The sequence below is a fragment of the Rattus norvegicus genome, chromosome 3 (genome assembly GCF_036323735.1).
Source record: "Rattus norvegicus strain BN/NHsdMcwi chromosome 3, GRCr8, whole genome shotgun sequence".
NCBI classification, from domain to species: Eukaryota; Metazoa; Chordata; class Mammalia; order Rodentia; family Muridae; genus Rattus; species Rattus norvegicus.
The window spans coordinates 142593150-142620607 of NC_086021.1; the positions used below are offsets into that span (position 1 = coordinate 142593150).

Consider the following 27458-nt stretch of genomic DNA (forward strand, 5'->3'; position numbering starts at 1 on the left):
ACGTGGTCCGATTCCCATGAATGGTAAACACTGCTCCCTTCCTGGAGCGCCTGGCAGTGCCTCTGTTAAATGGAATCCCAGCTCTGCTCTGACGTCACGCTGTTCTCTGCCTGTGTTCCATGTTAGGACTTGGTCTTCCTTCTGTGGCAGAGATTGTAATATGGTGTTTTTGAGGTGTTTCACCTAATAAGTTTCCAACTTCTAGGCTATCTTCAAACATTTATATTGTCTCACAGTTCTACTAGGACAAGCTGTAAGACCTCTGGGTCCCAAGCAAGGCCAGTACGTTGGCAAGCTCTCTGGAAGTCTGCCATCTGGAGGAACACCCATGAACAGTCCTGCCTGAAGGCTTGGTAGAGTCCCAGCATTGACCTTTTGGTCTTTCTTTTCTCTTTTCTCCCCTTTCCCCTTTTCCTTTCAGAAAACAGAAGAATGTCTATTTTATTGATTGCGATGTCTATAAACTTTTGAAATTTGGCAATTGAGCATTAAACTTGTTTTAATATGCACATTTGCTTTTGTTGAATGAAGTCCAGGCCTCTTCATTTCCCAGGGCACAAAATTCTTGGTTAAATTCCATGGGAAAGGCTTGTGTTCTGAGTATATAAACATCTAGCCAAATACTTGTAGAATCCAGCAAGTGCATTCATTCTTAGTAGTGATTCAATTCAGATGCATGCATGAAGGTATTCTTTAGAAAGTTACGTTGTGCAAACAGGTTTCAAACAGATTGGACATCCCTAACTTGCTACAGAGAACTTTTCTCCAATGATACAATATGCTTTCCCCTCTAGATGGTGAATTGGCATGACCCTTGAAGTCCTTGCTTCTGGGGCAGTAGCTATGTTATAGAAAACACAAGGAGGATAGATTTGGTAGATGAATTAGAGTGAGAATTAACACTTGGGAGGTTAATGGGTTGTTTCAAAGTAGATTGTTACAGTTTCAGATTGTTTTCATTCTGCGCTATTTTGGTTAGAAACAAACACCAAAATTTAAACAAAACAGTTTGCTTTAATGTACAATAAACATGTAACTTAATTGGCACATTTGCTTGTTGCTTGCATTCGAAGTCATTCTGGTGAAATGGAAATAGGTACATAGGCTTTTAAGCCACATTGGTATAGACCTATTCCTTTCTGATTATCATGGTAGCATTTGGTAAGTGTCATAACTCCTCTGATCCATAAGTGTCATTTTCTTTGAGTTGGGAGTGCTGGGAGCTATTTAACAGTGAGTTATAGGGTTACCAAATGCTCCCCATGTCTTCTACAAATACTTTGATCTTGAGACAAGATACGCTCAAGAAAAAGAAGTGTTCTTCCAAGATATGTATTTCATGATGCTGTTGAGATTAAGACTCTATTTTAAATCACTATGTTTCATAAAACATAGACCATGCTCTAGAGCTGACACTACAAATATGTTATTTAATCAATTCAGCAGTAACTAACACCTAGCTACACCATGCCACAGTTTAGTTATTTGTTTTTAATGTACATATTTAAAAGTAAAAGATCCACTATTGTACCTTTCAAAAGCTCTTTCAAATTCCAAGCGAGACTTCCACATTTTTCAGATTAAGAAACATACCTACCACCTTTGGTCACTGTCTAGCCTTATCAAAGTAGATCACTCTTGATGTGCATTGGACTTGTTCTGCCTGGTTTGGAACTTTACATGCTTGAAATTATAAATGGTATATTTGTTTTTTTTTTTTTTTTTGGAAGGGGAGATCTCTGGCTTCTGATGTATATTCTCTCTTTTCAAAATCTAATTTATTATAGAATCATTAATTATACACAAATAAAAAACAATGAATGGTCCATTCTCTAGCCCTAAAAACCATCTTTACGCTAGCAGCGCTTAGTTTTATTTGAACACTTGCTTGATTTCTAATCCCAAGTCTCTGGATGATTGTCTCTAAGCATACTGGTATTACACTCACGGAAATGTCAATGTGCGTCTCCTTATGAACAGGGCCCCTCTGTTTTACTTACAAACGTAATGACAAATGCTGGCTATCAACATTGTATGGGGAAAGGACGTTCCCTACTTTCTCATTTGGAATTTAGTTGTTTTTCAGAAGAGAGTTTGAAAAGAGTATTCATATACTACAGACAGGCGTGTTCTATTTTATTTCATCTTACTTTTTCCTGTTGGTATTACAAAGTCCACATTTCGCTACTTGGCTCCTTTGATGTATATGTGAAGTGACAAGCACAGTGGGCTAGCTTAGCTCAGCTTGACTGAACACAGTCACCACCAAGACATGAGGAAGTTCCTTGAAGGAAGCTATATTGAAAAAGACAGTGTTCTCATGAACCTTAGGGCTCATGCCTGCCTATACAACTTGGAAGGAGCATCCTGAGGATATACTACTCAGACAGACACATTGGGTGCTAGCTTAAATGTTTCTTTTACACATTTTCTTTCTTTACCTGTGCCCTACTAGGGTTCTTCCCTCCATCCCTCTCATAACAAAGTGATTCTTGGTACATAGTGATTTACATTCTTGTTCTTGTACCAATCACTGACTAATCGATGAACTTCTTTTCCACTGATACTAAAGCCACATCCTGATTCTGAGATCATTGAGGTTTCTGTTTTGGTCGTTGTGACACTTCAGGGGTGATATCACTGAAGACCCTTGTCTCATGCTCTCTTCTTACTGTGACCCAGAACTTTGGACTACTACTTCATAGGTTCCCTTGGTTTGTGTGCTTCCTTGACATCCTGCCCGATACTGCCTGTGGTATGCTGGATTGTTTGACCTCAGCCTCCTCTCTTGTCCCCTTGGCCGTTCTGTTGTGTCTGCACATGCACTGTAATGAGGAAGGAAGAACCTACACTATGCACACAGGGGAAGCAGGCACCAGTCAAACAAGATCAGAATCTTTTAACAAAGTAGGTCCTTTTTCCATGTCTTCTAGGTTTTTCTGTTGAGGGTCCCAGGACTCTTTAATCTCCATCCCTTTTCTGTCCTTTGTAACATAGCCTTCCTCTTTCTCCATGGATTATTTTAGCCTTCTAGGATAGTTTTATTTTTTAATTTCTTTTTTTCATGTACATAGGGAATATTTAATTTTCTACTAATCAAATTAAGGAAAGACAAGAGCAATTGAAACTTCATTAAAATATTTTAGTAGCTTAACACTTCAAATATATTATTTCAATATGTACATGATATAAAAATTATTAGGTGTTATATATTATTTTAGTTTGCTTTTCTGTTGTTGTGATAAAGCACATTGACAAAAAGCAACTTAAGGGAAGAAGGGGTTTATTGGGCTTACATTTCCAAATCACAGTCCACTGTTGAAGGCTGTCAGAGCAAGGACTGAGGCAAGAGCTCACGCTGAAGCAAAAACCACGTCAGGCAAGTGTTCTGTCATTGACCTATAACTACAGCCCTGAAATAACTTTTTTTATTTATTGTTATTTCTGGTAACATTTGTCCTATTTTATTATTACCATTATCATGGAAAGTTATAAGGTCATTTCCATGCACGTGTACAATATACTTTGAACGTATCCTACTTAAACTCCAATGTTCTTCCCATTCTTAACCTCCAAAATGGCATTAGTTTTTACGACTAATGTTTTCATTGTGTATGTAGATCCTATTTTCTTTATCCGTTCCTCTGTTGTTAGGTATTTTGGATAGCTACCAAGTTGACTTTCCCTGAAATGACACCCCCATATTAGTTCCATAACATGGCTATTGTTGTGAACGAGGCTCCAATAACTATCCATGTGCAAGACATTTGTAGGAGTGCTGGTTTGGGGTGTTTGGAATAACTACTGAGAAGTGGTGTGTGATCTGAAACATTTCTATCTGTTTTGTTGTTGTTGTTATTTTAGCAATCTCTTCACTGGTTTCTATACGTCCTGAACTAGTTTACATTCACACTAGTAGCATATAAAATGTTCCCTTTTGTTTGCAACCTCAGCAACACTTGTTTCTTGATGATTGTCATCTTGACCATAAACGCTTTAGGAGGAAAGGGTTTATTTACCCACACTTCCTTCCATTTCATAGTATACCATTAAAGGAAGTCAGGACAGGAACTTGGAGGCAGGAAGTAAAGCAAGGCCATGAAGAAGGGTATATGACTGGTTTCTTCTCTATGGCTTACTCAACCTTCTTTCTTATAGCATCCAGAAGCACTCACCCAGGGGTGGCATGCGACAGAGTGAGCTGGGTTGTCCCACATCAATCATCAATGAAGAGTATGCCACACAGGATTATTTGTTCACTGACCAGTCTGGTGGGGATCGTTTCCTCAGTTGGAATTCATTCTTCCCAAATGATTCCAGTTTGTGTCAAGTTGACACACTCCTCTTTTTAGGATGCTGTTAGAGAGTAAGTTCCTCTTATTTTTAACCAGAAGCTGGGACAATAAGATATTTGTCCTTTATGTTTGCCGTCATTTCTGCCCACGTGTTCCTGACATGTTTCCCCATGCCTCACTCTCCTCAGAAGGACATTGCCCTTCTCTCATTTTGAAGTGGAGGCAAGATATTCATGTTCTCCATCCTCCTTTCATTAGTTCTTTCTTCAAAGTCCTGTTAGAGTCCGGTGCACTGTTGATCCCACAGGCGTGATCTGGTATCATTCAAAGAGCTGATAATGATATCTATGAGTAATTATGTGGATCTGGACTGTGTGTGGACCATATGGATGGTAGCCTTGCTTATCCTTTAGAAATAAATTCCAAAACTCAAGTAATAAATAAACCAAAGACTGTATATGATATGTTTACATTTTAGCAAAATAAGAATGTAATATTTTTGTACCTTGAGAGAAACATTGTAGAGTTTCTCTTTCATTCAGTATTTGAACTACCAGCTTCAATGTGCTAATCCTCTCAAGCTAGTACTTAGTAAACTTAGGGTCATTTGAACACAAACACTGCTCTACTGGAACAGTTGATCTGTTAAGTGAGACAACTCCTACCTAATGTGGAGAGTACTGTATTCAGTCATATGTGATGAGCACACAGATAGTTATCAACTTGACAATACACAGTGCAAGGTTACACGATTTCATTGCATGGCTAGATTTTTAAAACTTTATTCCCTTTTGGTTTTTCAGTTTTTGATTCAGGGCCTCACGGAGGAGAGATTGGCTTCAGATTGATATGTATCTGATCATGGCCTTGAACTTCTCATCTACCAGCCTCAACCTCCCAGTGCTAGGATTGCAGATGCATAGTACTATACCCATCTTATAAATTGTTTCTTTCTGGAATTATCCATTAATGTTTTTAAAGGCAATTCACTATAGTGACCAAGACCAATGGAAAGGAAACCATGAATAAATGAGTCCATTGTGTCTCATCATGAAAGGTTTAGCATGGCATCCTACTCTAGAAAGTTCTTGCCATGGGCATATCAACCTTGTAGTGTGGTGTTTCGATTTGTTTCCTTTATAATTCAATCAACCACTTGACTAGTTCGATAGATGGGAGTATGACTACCAATCACCTGGTGTGTGAGCCAAACCGTGTAGCTTTGTAATAGTCATTTGTTCGCCATCACCAAATACTTACCACTACCACGTTTGAGATAATTCTATGAATAAAGACCTAACTCTGTGGTCTTGAAGAAGGATGACCACTTAACAGGAGGAAGAAGTAAGGAGGAAGGAGAATAATCACCCTAGAGTATTGCAGGAGGACACATAGAGCGACAAGGTGATACATCCAGGAGGGACGAGGAGTCAGAATGGTGAAGAGAATAATCATAACTGTTGAATCTTTGTGTCAAGTAAAATGTCTTGCTCTGCTTGACGAGGATACATAACCAAGATAAGGTCATACAACCTTTCTAAGTTGGTGCTTATCTGACCTGATTCTTTTTTTTCCCCCTGTCTTTTACAATTGTTTTATAAAGTAAGAAAATACAGTTAGAAAGTAGACAATTACAAATATTACTTCAGGATTTTTTTCACTATTATTATACAAGTATAGCCATGTGAGAAATAGAACACTTCACAGCTCTCCAACCACACCTTCCTCCTTCCTTGCAGGCATTGCTTCTCCTCCTGAGGGTAACCTTTGGATTCTAAATGGAAACTCACAGCTTACTCTGTTTGGGTGTGTCTGTTTTTATTCTGTCTCTCACTCACTATGTCATGTGTAAGATTTAGTCACAATGCTCCATGCTTCATAATTCTTGTTATGATATAATGTTCTAGATGGTGTGCCCCACATTCATTTATCTATGATATCACAGTAGGAGCTTGAACAGCTTCTCAATCAATGTCATTAATAATGCCATTGCCACATGTATCCCGTGCATATTTCTTGTGCATCTGTAAACACATCTGCCTTGGAGTGGAGCTGCTGAGAGGCAGGCGCTACACACTTGAATATAAAGTAGGAAAGGGTTATGCACAGTCAGCTTACAACACAAGGAGAGCTGGCTCAGCATACATCCGGTAAAAGAGTGTCTGTGTTCAGCTTTTAAAGATGAAGCACTTTCCCAAAGTGGCTTTATCCTAGTCTTTTTTGTGAAATATGCAAGAATTATCTAGTAGGTCAAAATAATAGTAATGATACTACTAATAACAGCAACAGGAGTGATGCGAAAATAGAAAGCAGTGTTCCCCAGATGTTCTGGGTGGTGATCAGAGTTGGTTGTTATGGTGGGCATGGATTTGCAAGCCTGGAGGGTACTTGCCCTGCTTGTTCCTGTCTGAATTTTCCAGCCTCTGATGGAATGGAACAGTCAACCCTTTTTGAACCCTTTCTTCACACCGTACCACATTAAAGGAAGCTGCGAAATTCCATATTCTGCTAAATACCATTCTTAAAGCTGTATGGAATCACTAAAGGTGTGATCCTGGGTCCAAGCGCTGTTGCAGAAGGATCAAACTCTTTGTTTCAATCCAGACTTATGTCTTCCATTGTCTTGACTTTGTAGATCTGGCAGCGGTTGATAAATTGTCATGGAGTAGGAGCTTTCTAGATTAAAAACAGCATTTTACTAAAAATAGACCTCGGGGTTGCTTATCAGTGCTGAGGAGACAATGTAAGGGAAAGTCTGCTCCGCTGCTTGTTAGGTTTTTAAGCCCATGATGTTAAGCACCAGGCACAACAAAGCAGACTGGCTGCTCCCCTTTGTTTATGCTTTTACACTGAGACTTTGTTTTCAAAGACTATTGGAGAAACTCTGTGTGTGTGTGTGTGTGTGTGTGTGTGTGTGTTCTGAATTATGTACTAGATAAACATGTCCTGTGAGTAGAGATGTGATTCTTTCCAAAATGCCCTTTCTGCTAACAGTATTCTGGTTAGATTAATTAGAATTTTTTCTTCTTTGGGCTAGGCTGTTGTTTATTTAATTATTTTTTCTGTTTATTTGGGTTTTTGTTTGTTTGTTTGTTTGCTTGTTTGAGGCAGAGTTTCTCTGTGTAGCCCTGGCTGTCCCAAACTTGCCCTGTATAGCAGGCCAACCTTGAATTTACAGAGATCTGCCTGTCTTTGCCTCCTAACTGCTGGGATTAAAGGCATGTGCCATCACTGCCTGGCTTATTGAAATTTTTTTTTCTTTTTTTCGGAGCTGGGGACCGAATCCAGGGCCTTGTGCTTGCTAGGCAAGCACTCTACCGCTGAGCTAAATCCCCAACCCCCTGAAATTTTTTTAAACTATACTCTCTATGTGGTTTTGTTGAAAGCACATGTCTTGAAAGCTTGACTTGGTTCCAGTCACATAGAAATAAATGTGGCAATCGACGACATTACAGCTCCTTTACCTAATGTGTTCTGTTTCTAAACTGTGCTTCAGACTTTTTCTGCTAGGTGGTTAAGACTGAAGTTGGCAACAGATAAAATCTAGTATATTAAAAATCCAACATAACAAAGACAATCCTGAAATGTATTTTAATATTAGAAAACATATCTTTACAGCTATTATCTCTGCAGGTAAAAGGAGGTAAATCACATGATCATTTTCATAAGGTGACAAAGATGATAATGTTCTATTAATGATTTTTAAAAAGATCTCATAAGCTTAGGAATATTAGAGACAATCTCAAAGCAACAGTCAGGGTCTATGTGCTGGTTGCACTCTGGGCATTATGATAAATGAAAATAGAACCAGAGTGTTCCACAAGTCTGTGGCAGAACATTTGGTAAGTACCATAAACACTAGGAAAAAGAAGACTGTGAACATTTGCCAGGAGCAAGAATCTATCTTGGGAAAGCATATGACTTTAAACATTCTCATGAGGACTTCCAGTCATAAATGAGGATTATAAAAAAAAATCTAAATTTATTGGATGATTCCTGTGATTTAATTACATTGCACCCCTCTCTCAATCCGCACACTCTACCCTATAAACATGTATAAATAAAGCAGTAGAAGTAATTAAGACAAATCTGAGGAGAAAAGTTAGAAAACATTCCAATGTCCACTCCCAATATAAAAATGCACATTAAAATAAAACCCAGTATATAAACTCCAAATATTCATAAAGTTCTGAAATATTTTCAAGGTGATCCAAAATTGTGCTAAATCACTTGAGCAATGGAGTATTCAATAAGAGATGGATTATTCAATAAGAGGTTGAACGCACAAAGAGAAAGTTGGGTACAGTAGGTAGTATTTACTTAAAAATGCTTCAACAGATTATTAATTATTACAATTATTTTTATATTTATAATTATAATTAGTTATTATAATAGTTAAAAATTAATTTATAATTTAAAAGGCAAAGTGGAGCGCTTTAGACTTGATCATCTCCATCCACCCACCCACTTATCTATCTATCTATCTATCTATCTATCTATCTATCTATCTATCTGGCAAAAAAAACTCGGAGACATTTAAAAGTTTAAATCCTCATTCTCTTTTTATAAGGTAAATATGTATATATATATATACATATATATGAAAAATAAGAACATGGATAAGGGATTATAGGAACAGTTAACAAAGATGAAAAGAAATAGAAGTAATCCTTACTAGCTTTAAAATTAACCAAAGATGGGCTGGAGAGATGGCTCAGCAGTTAAGAGCACCGACTGCTCTTCCAGAGGTCCTGAGTTCAAATCCCAGCAACCACATGGTGGCTCACATAATGAAATCCGATTCCCTCTCCTGGTGTGTCTGAAGACAGCTACAGTGTACTCATATATAATAAATAAATCTTTAAAAAAATTAACCAAAGATATGCATATACGAACAAAAATATACAAATATAATCTTCACATATAATTAAAAAAAAAACAGACCTAAGACTCAGTGTTTGATAATTGCATTCTATCTGATGCGTGGTGTTTCCCCTATGCAGTGGTTGGTGATAACTCCTCCCAGCGCTGGATTATTCCTCTCTAGATTTGTTACTATGCAGGTTGATGAGATTTGTTCAATTTTTTTTAAGTCTTTGACAAATTTATCAAAATAAAAAAGCCTTCAAACCATTCAGGTCAACAATTTTACTAGTGACAATTTATTCTAATGATTGCAGAATTGATCAGCTATTTTAATGGGATTCTCTGTACCACTGGTTAACATTGTAACAGACTGGTAGCCAGTGAGGTGCCTTAGAGATCAGCGGCTTCTGCAACCAAGTCTGAGAGCCTAAGCTGGATCCCTGGAATGCACATGAGGGCTAGAGAGAACTGACACTTGCAGGCTGCGCTCTGACTTTCACATGTGGCCTGTGTTGCAGATATATGTGTGCACGCACGTACAAACACACAATCAAATGTGATAAAATATTATGGAGTAGTAGTGGTATATCTATATATTTCTTAAAACCAAGAAATCAGCTAAATTATGATGATATTTTGCAGGGTTTAAATAAATGTTCTCTAATTGAACAATACATAAAGTGTGTACAGTCCCATTGTTAAGGAAGCAATTCAGATTGGAAAGGACAATGAACTAAATCCTTTGTGACAATTTGAGATGCCCAGAAACTACATTGATAAGAATCCAGCTGCTAGTGACTTCCTCTGGGTGGGAGATCATGGTTGATTTTAACTTACTCATTTGTTCCTATTTGAAATTCCTGGAATTAGAATAAATAATGTTCATTGCTTATCAGTATAAAGTCACATTTCTTTTTACTTTACATGAAGTGTGCTTTGTAGTCTAGCAGCAGAAGTGGCGTGACAGGACTATTTGCTACTTCAGAGTTGAAGGAGGCATCTCTGGTTAGTGGCTTCTTTATTGCTAGTAAATTAGATAATCAAGTTCTGCCCTTGATCTGAGGGAGACACAAATAGAATCTGTAATATAATCAGACACCAACCATGGCATTAATTAGCTAACCAATTATATAAATGTGATCTCAGTTTCAACCACCGTACATATTGAAAGATGTTTTTTATTGATAAAAACAATAAAATAAACTTAAAGAAAAGCAATCCCCAAATTTTGTAAAACAATTGTCTATTATCGTAAGGAAAGACTTGAACTACATTGAAGAGATGCACAGTTTGGCATTAAATTATTGACATCTTCTTTAAAGGTTTGTATTGTTTTGGGATCGAAACGAAATGATTTGAAGACTACACAGAATTTCTCCCATGAAAACTGTGCAGTAGGGTTGCACGTGTGATGGGTAGTAGGCCATTAAGTGAAAATACTTGCCCCTTGGAGCATAGTAGAAAGAAGAGTTTATTTAGTGTACTTTGTAGTGATCAGTAGCTATGGGAGCAGCAGAAAGCCTGTATAAGGTAGAGGCTGTGGGTGTCTGCCTTGTTCCACAGACATGATTTGGTTAGAGGGAGCAACTAAGTAGTGACTTTTGCATCATTCAGTTCTTGTATAGAAAATACTGACAGTTGTGATTGATATGGGATTGGTTGTGGGCAGGGCCTGAGCATACAGGAAGGCTATTCTCTGGTACAAGGTTATGGATAATGTTGATGTTCAGTCATTTGCAGTTTGGGGTGTTGTAGAATTCCCTTCTAAGAACCCATTCTCTTCCTCTTCTCTCTGTCTTACCCTCTATTCATGCTCCCCTCATCCCACCTTCATCCACAAGCACAGTTCTGGGAAGTTGACTGGAGATCCCTTTTCCATAGCTTTTGAAGCTGACTAAGGGCAACATATGATCTATGCCTACTGTTCATTACCCTGGAAAGTGTTCAGTTTAGTAACATACACACACAGAAAAGAACCCTGTAGAGGTGGTTTTGGTAAAAGTTCACATAGCCCGGTCCAGGAAGTGAAGCTTCATTAGTAAGGGTCGAAAGTCTTACTCCCCGTATGGAAATACTAATTGTGTTTTACACCCATAGAGATAATATATGCATTTTACATCTTAGCTAGCATTGTTTGGTTTTCTCCAGCATGACTGTACCAGTCATCTTTCAGCCTAGCAACTTAATTAAATTTTAGGAATAAGGAGAGCAAATCCAAACATATACTTTGCTAAAAATCATAAATATTTAACATTTCTGGCTTTTTATATGCTTCAATAGTTCTGTTATTAAATTTTATAAAAGAAAAAAAGAACACATATCATAGTAGGTACCACATAAATTTTCTTTATGTTTTACTATTTTAGAAAATATTTTATTTAATGTTCATATACTCATGCAATATATTTGAATCAAATCCATTCTCCATTCTCTGCCTTTCTTTATCTGCTTTACCATTTTCCCCCACCAAACATCTGTGCTCATTCTCTTTCTTTTTAAAAATAATACCCACAGATTCCATTTAGGGAGAGTGCCTACATGTGCATAGGAATGGGGTCATCAGGGAGAGCATGGGTATTCTGACAGGCCTACATTCCTGAAGAAGTCTAACTCTTCATCACAGTCATTGGTTTCTAATAGCTCCTTGGACAGGGTAGAACTTCATGAATCCTCATTGCCTAATTCATGCTGGCATTTGTCTGGCTTGCTCTTGTGCTGATCTTATGCATTCAGTCCGTGCCTCTGTGAGTTCAGGTGTGCAGCTGTTCTGCTATGTCTATCAAATATTGCTTCACCATAATCATCTGTTCTCTCTATCTCCCACAATCACTCTGCTCCCCCATTGGCAATGATCTATTAGCCATGAAGGGGAAGGCATGTGTTATAGATAATACATTTAGAACTGACTATTTCTCCATAGATTCTTATTCTCTGCATGTTGACTGGTTATGAATCTCCATGTTAATCATCATCATCCCAAAAAGGAGCTTCTCTGATAAGCATTGATAAATGCACTCACCTATGGGTATAAAGATAAGAATGTAGGGGTTAGTTTATTGTATCTATTTAGAAGAATAATAGATTCTCCCTCGGGGACATTAGCAGGCTATGGGTGTTTAGATAAGTTAATGGTGCCAGAGATGGATTTTATTAAGCAGATCATGCTTTAAATCCAGTTTTTAAAAGGTAGTTGGTTACTCCCATATTTGTACTAGTAGGCATATCTTTCAAGGCCAGGTGCTATTATAGACTGAAGAGTTCACAGTTGGATAGGACTATTGATGACTCCCTCCCTCACCAGATAGTGTATATATAAACTTTCTAGAACTATGAAATCTAACCTTCCAGGTGGTTATCAACTTGATGTCATTGCACGTTATGACTCAGGTATGTGGTATTTGGAGCAATGGGGTCTTACTACCAAGTTTGGAGGGTAACAAACAAGAATGTTTAGTGGGATTTATGGGGCCCCATAACCAAGAACTAGATTAGAGTTAACCATGGATCTGTGCTTTTTAGAGAAACCTGTTCCATAGAAAACAGAGGTAGAATTACTGAAGAAAGCCCAAAGCATAAATAATTCTAGAAATGAAAAACGAAGTAATTAAAATGAAAGCAAAATCTTAGTGGAACTCCTGACATAGACCATATAGAAAATATAATAAGGATGGAAAGATATGAGAGAGGAATTGGATAATGCAGTAAAGGCCAATGATAAATTTAAAAGAAGTATGAACAGAGTGGGAGAGCACTGGGGCACTTGAAAAGACCCACCATTTAAATTAGGACAGAGACAATAGAGATGCACACCTTAGTGAAAGCATAGAGAATATTATAATAAGAACAGCACAGAGAAAAAATATTGTAGCAGAAATCCCCTACCCCAGCAAAGATGCCCATCTAGGTCCAGGATGCCTACAGAACAAATTTTAAACTCGTTTTAACAACCAGTTCTGTTTTGCCATTTAAATCAATGAATTGTGGAGAGCAAAATTGTAGTTAATAAATTGGGAGTTAGAGAAGACTTTTGTGAGTATAAGATTGTCTGGTTAAAATTATTTCTCTGGGTTATATGGTCCAGTTTCCTTGCATCTGTTAATATGTTCATGGTTGTATATTTCTTAATGAAATTGAAGTCTTTCTGCTTATAAAATTTCTCTTTTATAAGCTTATCAACCTAATCACCATTGTTTCCTCATTTGTTAATTTTCCAAATATAAAAGACAACAACGACCATGCACCATGAATTTAGTCCAACAAGAAAAGCAATGTATTGGAAAAAATCAAGCCTTTACTTTCCAGACAAAGCTATTTTAATCACATTTGTTTCTCCTCCATAAGTCCCATGCCATAGGGGCAGATTGCTTTTTAGTTGATGGTCTGACTTATCATATAGCTACCTGTTTTGCTAGCTTGGTACAGGAGTCTTTGTAAGCTCTCGACCTGGAAGAACACATCACCAAGACTTCCTGCTTCTAGGAGAATGAGACCCAAAGGCATTCATGTTTTTGATAAATAGCCAATCTTTGTTGCTACCCAGTTTCAGTTTGATGTTGACACAAAATTCTGTAGGAATAGAAAGACAAGAAGTACAAAGAGATGTCACTGGGCTCCCACGAAGGCAGGAACTGGGACAGTAATTTTCCTATGTTTCTTAGAACTTCAAGACAAATCTATGTGATATTTTTCATTTTTCTTGATTTCCATATCAGCAAATGGAAGCAGAGTGCTAGCAGTGCAGTGTGCACGGAGCATCATTTCTTTATGTCTACCTTCTCTTAACCCAGCACCAACCTTAGAAAAGCCGTAGCAAACAGCACCTGTTGGAAGAACAGAATCTCAGTCAAGTCCTTAAAAGATATGATTTACCATGAAGAGAGAAGAGAGACTAGCATTTATAGAGGGGAAGAGTCTATGTAGGGCCATTGAGATGAAGACAGCTATGGAGGGCAAGCGTGGTCTAATCAGATTTACCTAAAAGGTAGCCCTATCTATGAACATGTTGAACTGACTTTGGATGACATACGTTGATTGTGGCAGACAAAGTATTTTATCAAGAAATTTAATAGAACCTCGGGGAGAATGGCAGGTATCAATTGGGTGCCTAAAACTCAGATGGCCTCTGTGTTTCTGGAAAACTTAGTAGCTCCTCTCACCTTCTCTTCATCTTCCTCATCCATATGTTTTACATCTCACAGAAGAGTCTGGGGTTTGGCTACTCCAACCACAGCAAAGTGCACTGGCCTCAGTGAGCTCAACACCACACTCCATGGCCATGTGTTTATCACTGTTCCCGTTATCAGTGGTGAGGAGCTTGGCTTCCAGAACTCCTGCTCTGTTGCCCCAGAGCAGGTCATTGATAGCAGGCACAGGCAGCTTCTTTAAGAAAGTTTTGATTGATATTTGAGCTACAAAGAGCAAGTAATAGGTTGTGTGGTTAAGCATTCGCATGAACTATGTTGAAGGCCTTGCTCTTGATTCTCACACTGAATGGAGAAAGCTTGCAAGGGAAAGAAATTTGGTGTAATGTGATTTGCAAAGATGGGTACATTGAGACCAAAAGTCAGTTAAGAGAAAATGGCAGTAACATAGGCAAGGATCTGAAGCATAGTTCCAGAGAGATGGGAGAGGAGTGGCATCAGGACAGTGGGATGCATCTGGTTTGAATGCCACTGACCAGGGCTTAGCTGTGATATGGAAGTGTTGGCTATAAACCTGTAAGTGGAATGTTGGTCACTTGTGAAAGACACAAAGCCTGTCACCAATAAGTTAAGAAAACAAGGCTGCAAATACTTTGGAGAAAAATATAATCCAGTAGCCAATCGTCATGGACCTAAATTTACATCACTGTGGGAATTACTTTTTCATTGTGTAAAAACAAATAAAATAAAATCACTGTGATAATAGGTGAAATATTTTGGTAGGAAAACTTTAGAAGCAAGCAAGACATGACTGTAGATAAGGGAAGACTGATGCCAATACTGTTCTGAAGCCTGTGTTTGACTGATGCCCAGTGATGCCTAAGTGTGCCTTACATGACAAAAGGAAAGAGGTAAAAGTTAAATTTCTAAACACCAGACAGAGTAATTCTTCTAGTTGTACTTATTGACAGGGCCTAGACATCTTCTAATGCAGGCAACATGGATCTGAAAGAATTGTTGTGTTTTGGCCAGAGCACGAGCTTCTTCTTGAGTCTCTGACAGTTCCTGGTAGAGGCCAGGAAATATATTTTTAGTTTTCTATGAGGGAATTATGTACCTCCTAATGGTGGTCATCCAGTGAATATAAATAGAATCTTTAAAAAGACAAGCTGTGTGTGTCCCAGTGGCTACTTTCCTTAACTGCAGATCCTATTTACAAATGTTAGAATTTGTGAAACTGTCTCGGCTTTATTCCTGTAGGATGAGCAGTGGTCACAGGAATGATTTGGAATTTAGCTACTGAGCAGGGACTAACACTTATTCTCCAGAACCTGTGATAGGTTTAAATGGTAAAAGCTAACAGTGATTTTTCTTTGCTCTTCTCTTAGATTTCAAACCAAGTGTTAGATGACACTCAGAATATGCCATGTTCACAGCAACATTTCAGCTGTCTATCTGTTCCCTCGTTTAGACAGAGTGAAGACAACCAAATGTAATTTTCTCCTTCTGAAGAATTGAAAGAACTGGTTTTTACTAATTAATTTACAATGACTAATTAAACAAATTATATTCTGTATCAGAGAATTATATAGTAACAATTACTGCATTTATAAAGACACACACTTTACGTACCTATAAAAATGTATTTAGTACATAGCCATAGGAAAAACTTTCAGTGTCAAGTTTGAGTAAAGATAACTGGAACTCCCATGGGTTGCTGGGGAGGGGTTGTTTTGGAAAACTATTAAAGTTATACCTGTATATTGTATAATATTGTACCATATTAGATATCATCCCACACCATATCATATTACACTATACCATATTATGCCATATAATATCTTACTAGTACAAACCTACTAGGAATGTACATGTTAGACCATCAGAAGACAGTTACAGGAATAATTGTATAAGGTCATAGTAATACTCCCCAACACAACTCAGTCGTCCACCAACAGAAAGCAGAGCGACAAGCTGAAGTATATTCTCAATGCATGTACCACTCAGCTGTGAGGCAGAGAGAACTGGTAATTCATGTTGCCATAGGGCCAAAATCCCATAATACTATACTGAATGGAAGCAGTCAGACACAAACTGGAAGTTCATTTCTAATGTAAAGGCCAAGAAAGGCAAAACTGATCAACAGGGCTGAACTTCAGATCACTAGCTCACTCTTCCAAGGGTGGGTTGTGACAAAATGTATAAACCATGTGCTATTCTATTACCTCTTAACTGTGATCTTCTCTCTGCTGGTCCATTGACGTGAGTGTCCTTCGGAACCCCAGCAGTTCTCAGGAAAATGAAGTCATTACATTGTCAATCATAAGCAATAGTGAAATTCGAAAACGAAGTGAGATGTGTATCAGATAGCTATTTTTACATGTCTAAGAAATCATCTTAAATTGTAGTAGCTTTAAATTGCAATCCTCGATTTAGACTGCGATTCTGTGTATCAGCAGTCTACGTCGTTCAGCTGGTGGTTCGTCTGTCTGCTCAGGGATCGGTTTCAACTGGCTGCTGGCTCAGCAGAGCAGCGCTGAGGAGCAGATTAACTCTTGTTTGCTGGGATGAGAGCGCATGGATTGCAGGTTCTCCTCTTCCTAGGTTCTTTCAGGCAAGAGTTTACAAAGTGTTTTCAAGAGAAGTAGAAACAAACAATGATTGAGGGCTGCCATCCCAACCACTGTGGCCTCTGACACTTTCTTTTAGTCAAAACAAGTTACTGTGTTGATCTGGATTTAACCACTTAAAGGAAACTACTGCCAATCACTAGTTGAAAAGCAAAGGAGATGATGGTGACCATGTGCCACCATTTTACTCCGAATGACAAGCAGAGACAAATTAATCTCTCACTATTTTATTTAGCTTACCTGGACATTGATAGTACTGTGTATAGTCTGTACATGTGCAGTTTTTCTAAGAGTGTCTCCATTGTATTGATTAGTTTGTAAACATGAGCCATTTTCATAGGGATTTCCTAACTGAGCTGGTATTTCACTTGGTCTGAATGTCTAAGCTTAACCAGACTTCTCTAGAGCTATGATAACTGCTCTTGAAGTCCTGCTGCTATGATTTAAACCTTTATCTCTCAGGAAGTCAAAGGACAGGACATTATAATGTGACTTTTTAAAGCACCATACCCAGTGACTTACACAAACAAAGTCTCTATGCAGCTTCTAACTCAGTTGCTGTTACGTGTCAGATGCTCTGTGTTGCCCTTGGTGACTGGCATGCTTCCTTCCTGTGATGGGAAAATTTCCATAGCTTCAGCATCCCCTCTCTCTACTCTGAGCTCCTACAGTATGGGCTCCAATATTTTAACAAAAGACACATATTTTTCATGTCACTACACAGAGGTCTCGGGATACATCCTTTTGAGACAGAACATGTAATAGTGATTATATATATTTCCTTTTGACTTTAAGATTGTTCTACATTTTCTAAGGAGCATCACTATTTTTCTTTTGAAATCTTAAGCTGGGGTGTTGGTTAACATGTCCATTGTATACTGCATTTCCCTAGGAGACTCATTCTCATAGAAACTATGATACAGTCACATAGTAAACCACATCAAATCAGGAGTTTAGTTACCATTCTTTATTAGTTTGTATATGTGAAATGAAATGACTTGGATTCAGGGACTGCCAAGACAGGGATTTAAGTGATATTCTCTGCATTTCAATCATGAATGAACTCAGGCAGTTTAATTAATTTCATCACACACAATTCCATAAATATGACTAATATCTGAATGTTTGTAACAGAGGGCAAATACATGCTTATTATTTTCCTTGGAAATAAAGGACAGTATAGGAAATAACCCTCTTCAGTCAGATGAGGAACAAACACTGTGTAACAAAAGGCCACTTAAATACACGAGCTTGTCTTTCTCTTCTGTAACTTCAGGGTTTCAAGTGTAAGAATGGTGGATATATACCTTTTGGGTGGGAGCCAATGAGATAATATGTTTGCAATGGCTAGTGTGGGTCTGGAGAAAGTAAGTTTTCTATAAATATTAGTTCTTAAACTAGTCTGATGTCTTACATTGTGCTCCCCAGAAGCAGACCTGTGTGGAGGAGTGTGTTTAGGAGTGTGCTTAGGTTTAAGAGGGAAGGATCAGCAAAGATAGGAGTGAGGAATGTGGACACAAGCCATGGAAAGTGAAGAGAGCCCCCATGAATGACAGTAAGCCAGCACAATCAGTCTCTTTGTAGTCCCTTCCAGATTCTCACACTATTAAGATAGTTGTAATTTTCTCAAGGGAGCCCATAAAGAAGACTGAAGCTGCATACAGTTGCAGACATAGCATGTAGGACCTGGAGATGGAACAAAGAATTGTAGAAGGATGGAGAGATTAGATCTTCTGGCAATCATATCCATTCCTGAGAACCTTCAGAGTTTCCAGGGACCAGTTATACAGATCTCATGTTCAACTGGAAGCCTTCTGATAGAAAATGGCAGGTCTGCTACTCAAAGCTACCCACACCCATTCTACCCATGAGCAGCCCTTAAAGTAATGCCAGTTCATAAAAATATGGCCCAAGGTTGAAGACAAAAGTCCTAGACAATCTTCCTCAGGTTTCAGCCTCCCAGGTAATATGGTAATCTGCTAGGCAGTAGCTAAATCAGCCATGGACATTTGATTAGAGCATTGCTAGAGAAGGAATGTGGTAGCAAGAATTGACTTTTACATACTCCTTTAAAGAAGGAAATGGTGATGGGGCTATGCAGGACTATTTTTCCTACCGCAAAGTATTTCAGTCATCAAGATTTACTTCTTTTTTCATTTCTTTTTTAATTTTATTTTTCATGGTTTCCTCAATTTTATCTAGTTTTGGTGGCTGTATGTATATGGGGCACATGTGGGATGGGCTCTGAATGGCTTCATTCATTCTCTGCTCCAAATTTTGCCTCCATGTCCATCCTATGGATATTTTTGTTCCCCCTTTTAAGAAGGAGTGAAACATTCACATTTTGGTCATCCATCTTCTTGAGCTTCATGTGGTCTGTAGATTGTATCTTGGGTAATTTGAGCTTTTGGGCTAATATCCACTTATCAGTGAGTGCATACCATATGTGTTCTTTTGTGACTGGGTTACCTCACTCAGGATGATATTTTCTAGTTCCATCCATTTATCTAAGAATTTCATGAAGTCATTGCTTTTAATAGCTAAGTAGTATTCCATTGTATAGATGTACCACATTTTCTGTATCCATTCCTCGGTTGAAGGACAGCTGGATTCTTTCCAGCTTTGACTATTATAAATAAAGTTGCTATGAACATAGTGGAGCACGTGTCCTTGTTATATGTTGGAGCATCTTTTGGGTATATGTCCAGGAATGGTATAGCTGGGTCCTCAGGTAGTACTATGTCCAGTTTTCTGAGGAACTGCCAGAGTGATTTTCAGAGTTGGTGTATCAGCTTGCAATCCCACTAACAGTGGAGGATTGTTCCTCTTTCTCCACAGCCTCGCCAGCATCTACTCTCATCTGAATTTTTATCTTAACCATCTGACTGGTGAGAGGTGGTATCTCAGGATAGCAAAAACTATTCTCAACAATAAAAGAATTTCTGGGGGAATCACCATCTCTGACCTCAAGCTGTATTACTGAGCAATTTTGATAAAAAAAAACAACAAAAAAAAAAAAAAACTGAAACAAAAACTGCATGGTATTGGTACAGAGAGAGACAGGCAAGTGGATCAGTGGAATAGAATTGAAGACCCAGAAATTAACGCACTCACCTGTGGTCACTTGATCTTTGACAAAGGAGCTAAAACTATCCAATAGAAAAAAGACAGTGTTTTCAACAAATGATGCTGGTTCAACTGGAGGTCAGCATGTAGAGGAATGCAAATTTACCCAGTCTTATAACCTTATACGAAGATCAAGTTCAGGTGGATCAAAGACCTTCACATAAAACCAGATACACTGAAATTAATAGAAGAGAAATTGGGGAAGAGCCGCAAACACATAGGCACAAGGCAAAATTTCCTGAACAGAACACCAATGGCTTATGCTCTAAGATCAAGAATCGACAAATGGAACCTCAAAAAAGTTGCAAAGCTTCTTTAAGGCAAAGGACACTGTCAATAGGGTAAGATGCAACCAACAGATTGGGAAAATGTCTTTTCCAATCCTTCATATGATAGAGGGCTAATATCTAATATATACAAAGAACTCAAGAAGTTAGACTTCAGAGAATCAAATAATCCTGTTAAACATGGGGTACAGAGTTAAACAAAGATTTCTCAACTGAGGAATACTAAATGACTGAGAAGCACCTAAAGAAATGTTCAACATCCTTAATCATCAGGGAAATGCAAATCAAAGATTTACTTCTGAAGGAACCTAGTCTTTGAAACTATCTAGCCATTTTTCAAAAATACAACTTAAATAGTGAATAAGGAAAGTTTAGAAAAGTTTAAAATTCAGAGGAAAAGAAACTAAATTAATAGATATTGCAGATTTCCAAAGTGATAGTAATAGTCTCCATCATATTTAAAAATACATTTATAGTTATAAAAAGATGTTCTACTTTGAAGTGTCATTATTTCTAATATACCTCATTTTAGGGTCTTGTAAGAAATCAGAATTGGCTGATAAGCCAATAGGAGACAAGTTAATAAAAGACATGATTCTGAGCTTATCATCATTGTTACAGTAACTCATCTAAATCCTGGCCCTGTCCATCACTGGAAGTAATTCAAAAAAAAGCTTTGCCCAAAGCTATGTTAGAGCTGGAAACTAAGTCTTCAGTGGAGAATAAGAATGGCATTCCAAAGTTAATTATGAAACCTTCTGATGATATATCTCACTTTGACAGATAGAAACATCATTGATAGAGAGCTCACTTTGCTTTGCTTTGGATTTTCCTGTGATTTGGGGTCATGTTCACTCTGAAATTGGAGGCTTTATCAAAAGCATTGTCTTCACATAGGAGAGCGTAAAGCAATACGGTGAGACAGCCTTCTGCTTTGCCACTCCAGTGGGTCCTATAACTGGAGGGGACTGAGGCTCAAATTGTTGCTTTTGGTTAGTGCACATTGCTACTGTGTATGCCATCTCTCTTATGTGTTGAGCACATTAACTGCACTCTTTTTTAATTATCCATGCTTACATCTTACCCCTTTGGAATTTCAGACCATAAAGAGTGGATTAGAAGCCTGAATATTGGGTGCTTAAAAATCTGCTGCCAGAGATTTGCTGTCATTGTTTTAGATGTAAAATAGTAACAGGCAGGGCAACTGTCTTCAATCCCTGGCTTAGTATACTTAGCAGAGAATTATCTGAGACTGAGTACATTTTTCACAACACAGTAGGGAAGTCACACACAAAGGGAGTTGCTGAAAACTTGTATTTAAGCATAAGCCTATCTTTCCACATCTGATGGGCATATCTTTATCTGGGAAAATCTGCCCTGCAGGACGTGAGATGTGGGTGGTGAAGCATGTTTCTAAGGTGTCTACCAAAGTCAGATCAGAGCTTTGTCTGATTCTCACCTTGTATTTTACAAGTGTCCACTTAATAAAGGGAATTATAACTTAATAATATTTTTTAAAAAATTATCTTCTAACTTGTTGCTGGTAATAACCTAATTTCTTGTTACAATATTACGCTTGCTTTTATTGGTTAGTGCTCTGCTGGGTTTTGTGATACTGTATTTTGTAGGATTTAGCATCTGTGAAATGGGTGGTAGGTCCTTTTTGTCATATCTTTTTTTGTAAATGTAAAATTGGGCATTGTTTTACTTTCCTTTACAATTTAATAAAAACTTCTTGATGACTGCACATGGGGTAAGGCTGATTGGTAGTTCAGAATGATCACAGTGATGGTGTTTTCCTGACACTGTGTAGTTTTCCATAGTGAGTAGAATGACTTGTATGATGTTACTGTCAAACCAGCATTTATGCACGCATCATTTTCAGGATTGTTGGTAACTGGAGCATACTTTTCCCAAATCACCTTGCCTCCTTGTGTCACAAGGCCCAGCTCGCTCACATTCACTTCAATGACTGTACCTTTGGAGATCACACCCAGGGTTGTGTATACTGGGGATGAGGGATTCTATTTCACACCGAGTATAGGCAGGCAAAAGGTAGCTTTCAGCTCAGAGTGTGTGACATGCGCTTTTTTGAAACGTAAACCCATTGGCCTAATGGACCTTTTATATTTAGATGGTTTTCTTGTAAAACCATCACCAACAAAGCAGACTTTTGTAACTATTCTTTTCTATGCCTTCTTTTTTCTTTTTCCTGTTCAAATAACTTTCAGTACTTCTGTTTCTCCTTGGGCATGAACTTTGGGTAGAGAGACCTCCCATTTTCCTGCCTTCTCTTTCCGTTTCTGCTTAATCAAGTTGGAAAGTATTTTTGCTCTCGACTGCCTCTCTCGGTCCATCAGGTAGGCAGGCACTGCTCCCTGTGGCGCCTTCTCCTCATGTCATCCTTCTGCTTGGCGTTTCTCTTTTCATGCATCTTAATAGTCTTTTCATTTGTATTTTCTCAGCATGGCGCTGTTTATAGCAGAGCTTAGACTTCAGCCTGATCATTTTTTTTTCCTTCTTTGAACATTCATGGGCCTCCCGACCTTCTTTCTTTCTCTTTTTCTCATGGTAGTCCAGACGACATCCATATCGTTTGCGGTGCAATTCAATATATTCATTTTGTGACATGATGACAGCCACGGAGCAGCCGTTCGCAACCTTCTGGGTTCCAAACTCTTCTTAATTCCTGGGTATCACCCCTTTTTGTCACATCTTTAGCCTGTGTAAGTCTCTCTTTTATATACTCTTCATGTGCTTGAAGTAGAAAAATGTCCATAAGGTATAATTGTGGATGGTCCATTTTAATCATTTAGTCAACTGGTACATTCAGTCATCATTTCTATCTGCTAGTCAAGTAATGTTTATTTGAGTCCAACAATATATCAGAGACATGGCTATCAGCTCTGTCTGAGGACATGAACCCTGATACAGTCCATCTTATTTTGAAACTGTCAGCGTAAGTATTTACACAAGCCAAACAATGCCAGAGACACTGCTAGCTGCTAGGAATTCCTAGATGGAAAACCTAGTTTCTTTTATTCACAGAAATATTACAAATAAAAACAATGCAGTAGACATAAGTCTCTGTCTTCAGACTGCTTAGAACAAATATGCCCTTGGTCATTCATAAACAGTAATACCTATACCCAGTTCTGAGGGCTAGGAAACACACAAGCAGCATGAGTGTGATGGGGCCCGCACTTCGCACATGTGCCTTTGAACCGTGTCTCCTTACGTAGGAAAGCCAAATGGGCAAACAGACTTCCTCAAGTCTCCATCATATCATCCATCAAGTGAAACCTTCATAAGTTGCTCCCTTCTCAAAGGTTTCCCTTGCTTCTTGATAGTATCACATTGCGCTGTGTTTGGAAAGGAAACCAACACTCAGACCACAGTGCAATGGAAAACTAAATACAATTACGTCCTCGAAGCAAGAGCTTCTCTTTATGCCCAGAGAATAAAGGGAAGCCTTGAAGCTGAGGGTTGATATGTTGAAGTTTGCCATAGGCAAAAACTGTCTGTAGCCCAGAGTCATACCTAGATAAGCGTCTGTGTATACTATTCAGAGTGATTCTTGTATTTTATTATTATATTGGTTATTAAAAAGAAATGTGATATTAAAGGAAAAAATCTGTTAGAGTTAAGAGACAAGAAAAGGAATTTTCCAGATGACATCATTGAGATACACAAAACTTGGATCCGCTTTTCCTCCTGATTTTCAATGTTACAATTCACTGTGTGATAAAATCGGTGGTGATAGTTTTGATAACTGTCATCCTAGCAATGGGCAGGCTGAAGCAGGAGGATTACACAATCAGGTTGAGCTTGGTCTACATAATAACTTGTTGCCCAGGATGATCTTCAGAAAGAGATTCTGTCTCACAGGAGAAAATGAGGAAGTTAGGAAGTGAAGAGATAACAAGAGCAACAGATATGAGAAAGTAAGAAAGGTGGTATAAGAATTTAAAAATTAATACATATAATTATATCTAGAGATATAAAATATAACCATTTAAAATCATAAAAAGTTTTAAAAAACTGATATTGATGAAACTTTACATTTTATTAAGGTTTCTAACAGCAACATTTGTTTGTTTTTGTGAAGACCACTGGAATTATACATACTCAGAAAGAGAAAGTGTTCTTCACAGTGGACTCAAGAATGTGACTGTTATTTTCTTATTGCCGAGTTAATGTTGGCAACTGCTTTTTATTTCTTTGAAAATGGCTAGGATGATAGGATTCCCTGTGCATTCCAGAAGATCTTCAGATGGCAAAGAAATTAGGCAAATATAGGTGATGAAGGAGAACAATTCAAGTAATTCATCCATGTAAAGTTGGTAGGAAAGAGGTCTCAATCCTGCACTAATAGCTAACAGCAACTAATTAATGCTGAAATCTGAGAAGCACACACCAGTTATCTATTTAATTCCAAATGGTCAGCCCTGAAAACACACACACACACACACACACACACACACACACACACACACACACGTAACATTATACAGGCTGAGTGGTTATTTTTATATATTACACACACACACACACACACACACACACAAGTAACATTATACAGACTGGTTATTTTTATATATTATATACACACACACACACAAGTAACATACAAGCTAAGTGGTTATTTTTATATATTACACACACACACACACACACACAAGTAACATTATACAGACTGGTTATTTTTATATATTATACACACACACACACACACACACACACACACACACAAAAGTAACATACAGGCTAAGTGGTTATTTTTATATATTACACACACAGGGGCGCGCACACACACACATATGTGTGTGTATGCATATGTATATTACAAAAAGTTAATAAAAAGGTGACCCTGAATTTAAAAGAGAGCAGGTGCTAGTTTACAGGGAGTTTGGAAGAGGGATAAAGAAGAGAAAAATGGTTGGAGTATTATCTTAAAACAATTTTTTAAGCTAAATATTTAAGGAAACTTACAGGAAGTTCTTGGGCATCTCCACATTCTGTTACCTCAGCAAACAGGGCCACCTGTGGAAATCTTGCCTGCTGGTTTTAGTGTTCCATAAAAGGGTGACTTCGATTTTGTAATGTGCTCTTCCCTATGACTTTCAAATGATGTGAAACTGTTGGTTTCTCCTTTGAAACACGTGATCTAGTCAAGGCAGAATCAGTATTGTGGCTACAGATAGTTACCCACACAGGGAAATCTTGATGCGTCATTTCATTGACCTGTGTAGTGCTATAGACTCAACTGTAGCATTAAATAATAAAAAGGGGATCATACCAGTCCACACTACACCGGTACCGGAGACCCACATGGCACCAGTGGGCTGTTCTTATCTTGGTAGACTCTTTGACCCTCTTGAAATGTCTCCTCCACCTGATTCGCTAAGTTCTCTTGGCGGGTTGCTACCACACCAGCTCCATGCATCCAAATTTCATGTGTCCCATACCTTTCTCTTGAATTCAATTGAGTTGCCACGGGAAGGAAACCACCACACAAAGTTAGTTTAGAATCAACTGGTGCTGCACGCAACTACTGACATCCTAATTAGTGAGCCATACTAAGTTAAATCCTCCTGTGGCAGATCTGCCAGGGACTAACCAGGGGTGGGATGGGGGATGGGGATGGTTTGGGGGGTTAGGTTGGGTGGTATGGGTGCTCAAGTTCATTACATCCTCTATTCCTCTCTCTCTCTCTCTCTCTCTCTCTCTCTCTCTCTCTCTCTCTCTCTCTCTCTGTCCCTAAAAACCTCAAGTCCCTTTTCTCCATCTCTCTTCCCCTCCCTCTCCTGGCTGTCCCACATACTCCTTGCCCTGTGATTGGTCCCCTGAGATCTTTTTTTTTTTAATTAGGGGAAGGTCCTTGCCACACTAAACAGCTAACTGTATCTATTGATCCAATAAAACATTAATATAAAGGTGAAATTCATTTACTTAATAGCAGCTTCATGTGTAAGCAGTGCCATTGCACCAGATACTTTGTTCTGTTGATTTTTCCTTTCCCATTAGCACACTAAGGCCAGTCGTACTTTCATTTGGTTAACTCTCCTACTCTTCCATTTACTCCTGCCATAGGAATCCCTGAGAATAGATGTTTGTGAAAGGAACAAATTTATGCATGAGCTCATCTTATAGGCATAACTTAGTATCAGTTTGATGTTTCCATGGTGAAATTAGTGTGCAGGGTGCATGTATGATCTCCTACAGTGAATACTATGAGTGTTCTGTTCTTGTCTTTTAGACCTTACCATTCTAGAATATTCTTGTTCACATGATCGTGTTTGCATTGTATAACACTTTCTTTATACCACAGGAATTCTGGGCCCACTCGCCTAGTAGGCTGCGAGTCTTTAGTGTTGTTTCTCCCAATGTATCCTTCAACCAACAATTGATGGATCGCAATTGGTGATCAGAGTTTGCACTCTGCTTCCAGTGAATGTCCTAGTGATAAATTACCATTCATTTAGATCGTCTACTTTTCCTTATTACATTTTTTTCGGGCAACTTGACAAATTTAAATGCTTTTATATGGATATATTTATTTCTAGATTTTTTTGAAACATTGAACTACTTTTATACCCATATAAGCCTGAATGTAATTACCCCTGAGTGTCTTGAATTTGCCCTTAGGTCAAAAATCCCCAGTTTAAATAAGTCAAAATTCAAACCATGTCATAAATGAATAAGGAATTTACTTTCAGAAGAAAAGCAGAAATATTGCATTGCCAGCCAGTTATGCCTCTGCCCAAGTATATTACTAACTTATTACGCTGAGAGTATGTTTGCTGTGAGTAGTGTGCTGCTCTAAGATCATTTAAGAAAAAAAAACTTTCTTTTTTTCAGACTCTTCACCTTGTTAGGCACACTGCATTTCTACCATTGTAACTTTGATAACTATCTAGCTCTTTTCTAGAACACTCCAGAATACTTATTTCTTTTATTTGGGTTCCAACAATTTGAGAGTATTCACGTGATATAGAAGCTGGCAATTTTAACTCAAACCACAATATTAGTGCAGATGGGTGAAGATGTATAAGAAGACATCTGAGATTACTTTATTCATTTAAAAGTGATCTTTTTAAAGCCTCTGTAAAT

At 38.1% G+C, this 27458-nt stretch overlaps 1 protein-coding gene, 1 long non-coding RNA gene and 1 pseudogene across 3 annotated transcripts in view; 1 reads left to right on the forward strand and 2 right to left on the reverse strand.

Annotated features, from left to right (window-relative positions):
• Plcb1 (phospholipase C beta 1) overlaps positions 1 to 27458 on the forward strand; it is a 711278-nt gene that overhangs the window by 80385 nt on the left and 603435 nt on the right. The window lies entirely within an intron of this gene.
• On the reverse strand, positions 13409 to 16764 carry LOC120101919 (uncharacterized). Its single transcript, XR_005502963.2, has 2 exons — positions 16528 to 16764; positions 13409 to 13981 (listed from the first exon to the last, which is right to left on the reverse strand). It is a non-coding gene; the product is annotated as an uncharacterized LOC120101919 (long non-coding RNA).
• On the reverse strand, positions 22311 to 22976 carry Nsa2-ps5 (NSA2 ribosome biogenesis factor, pseudogene 5; annotated as a pseudogene).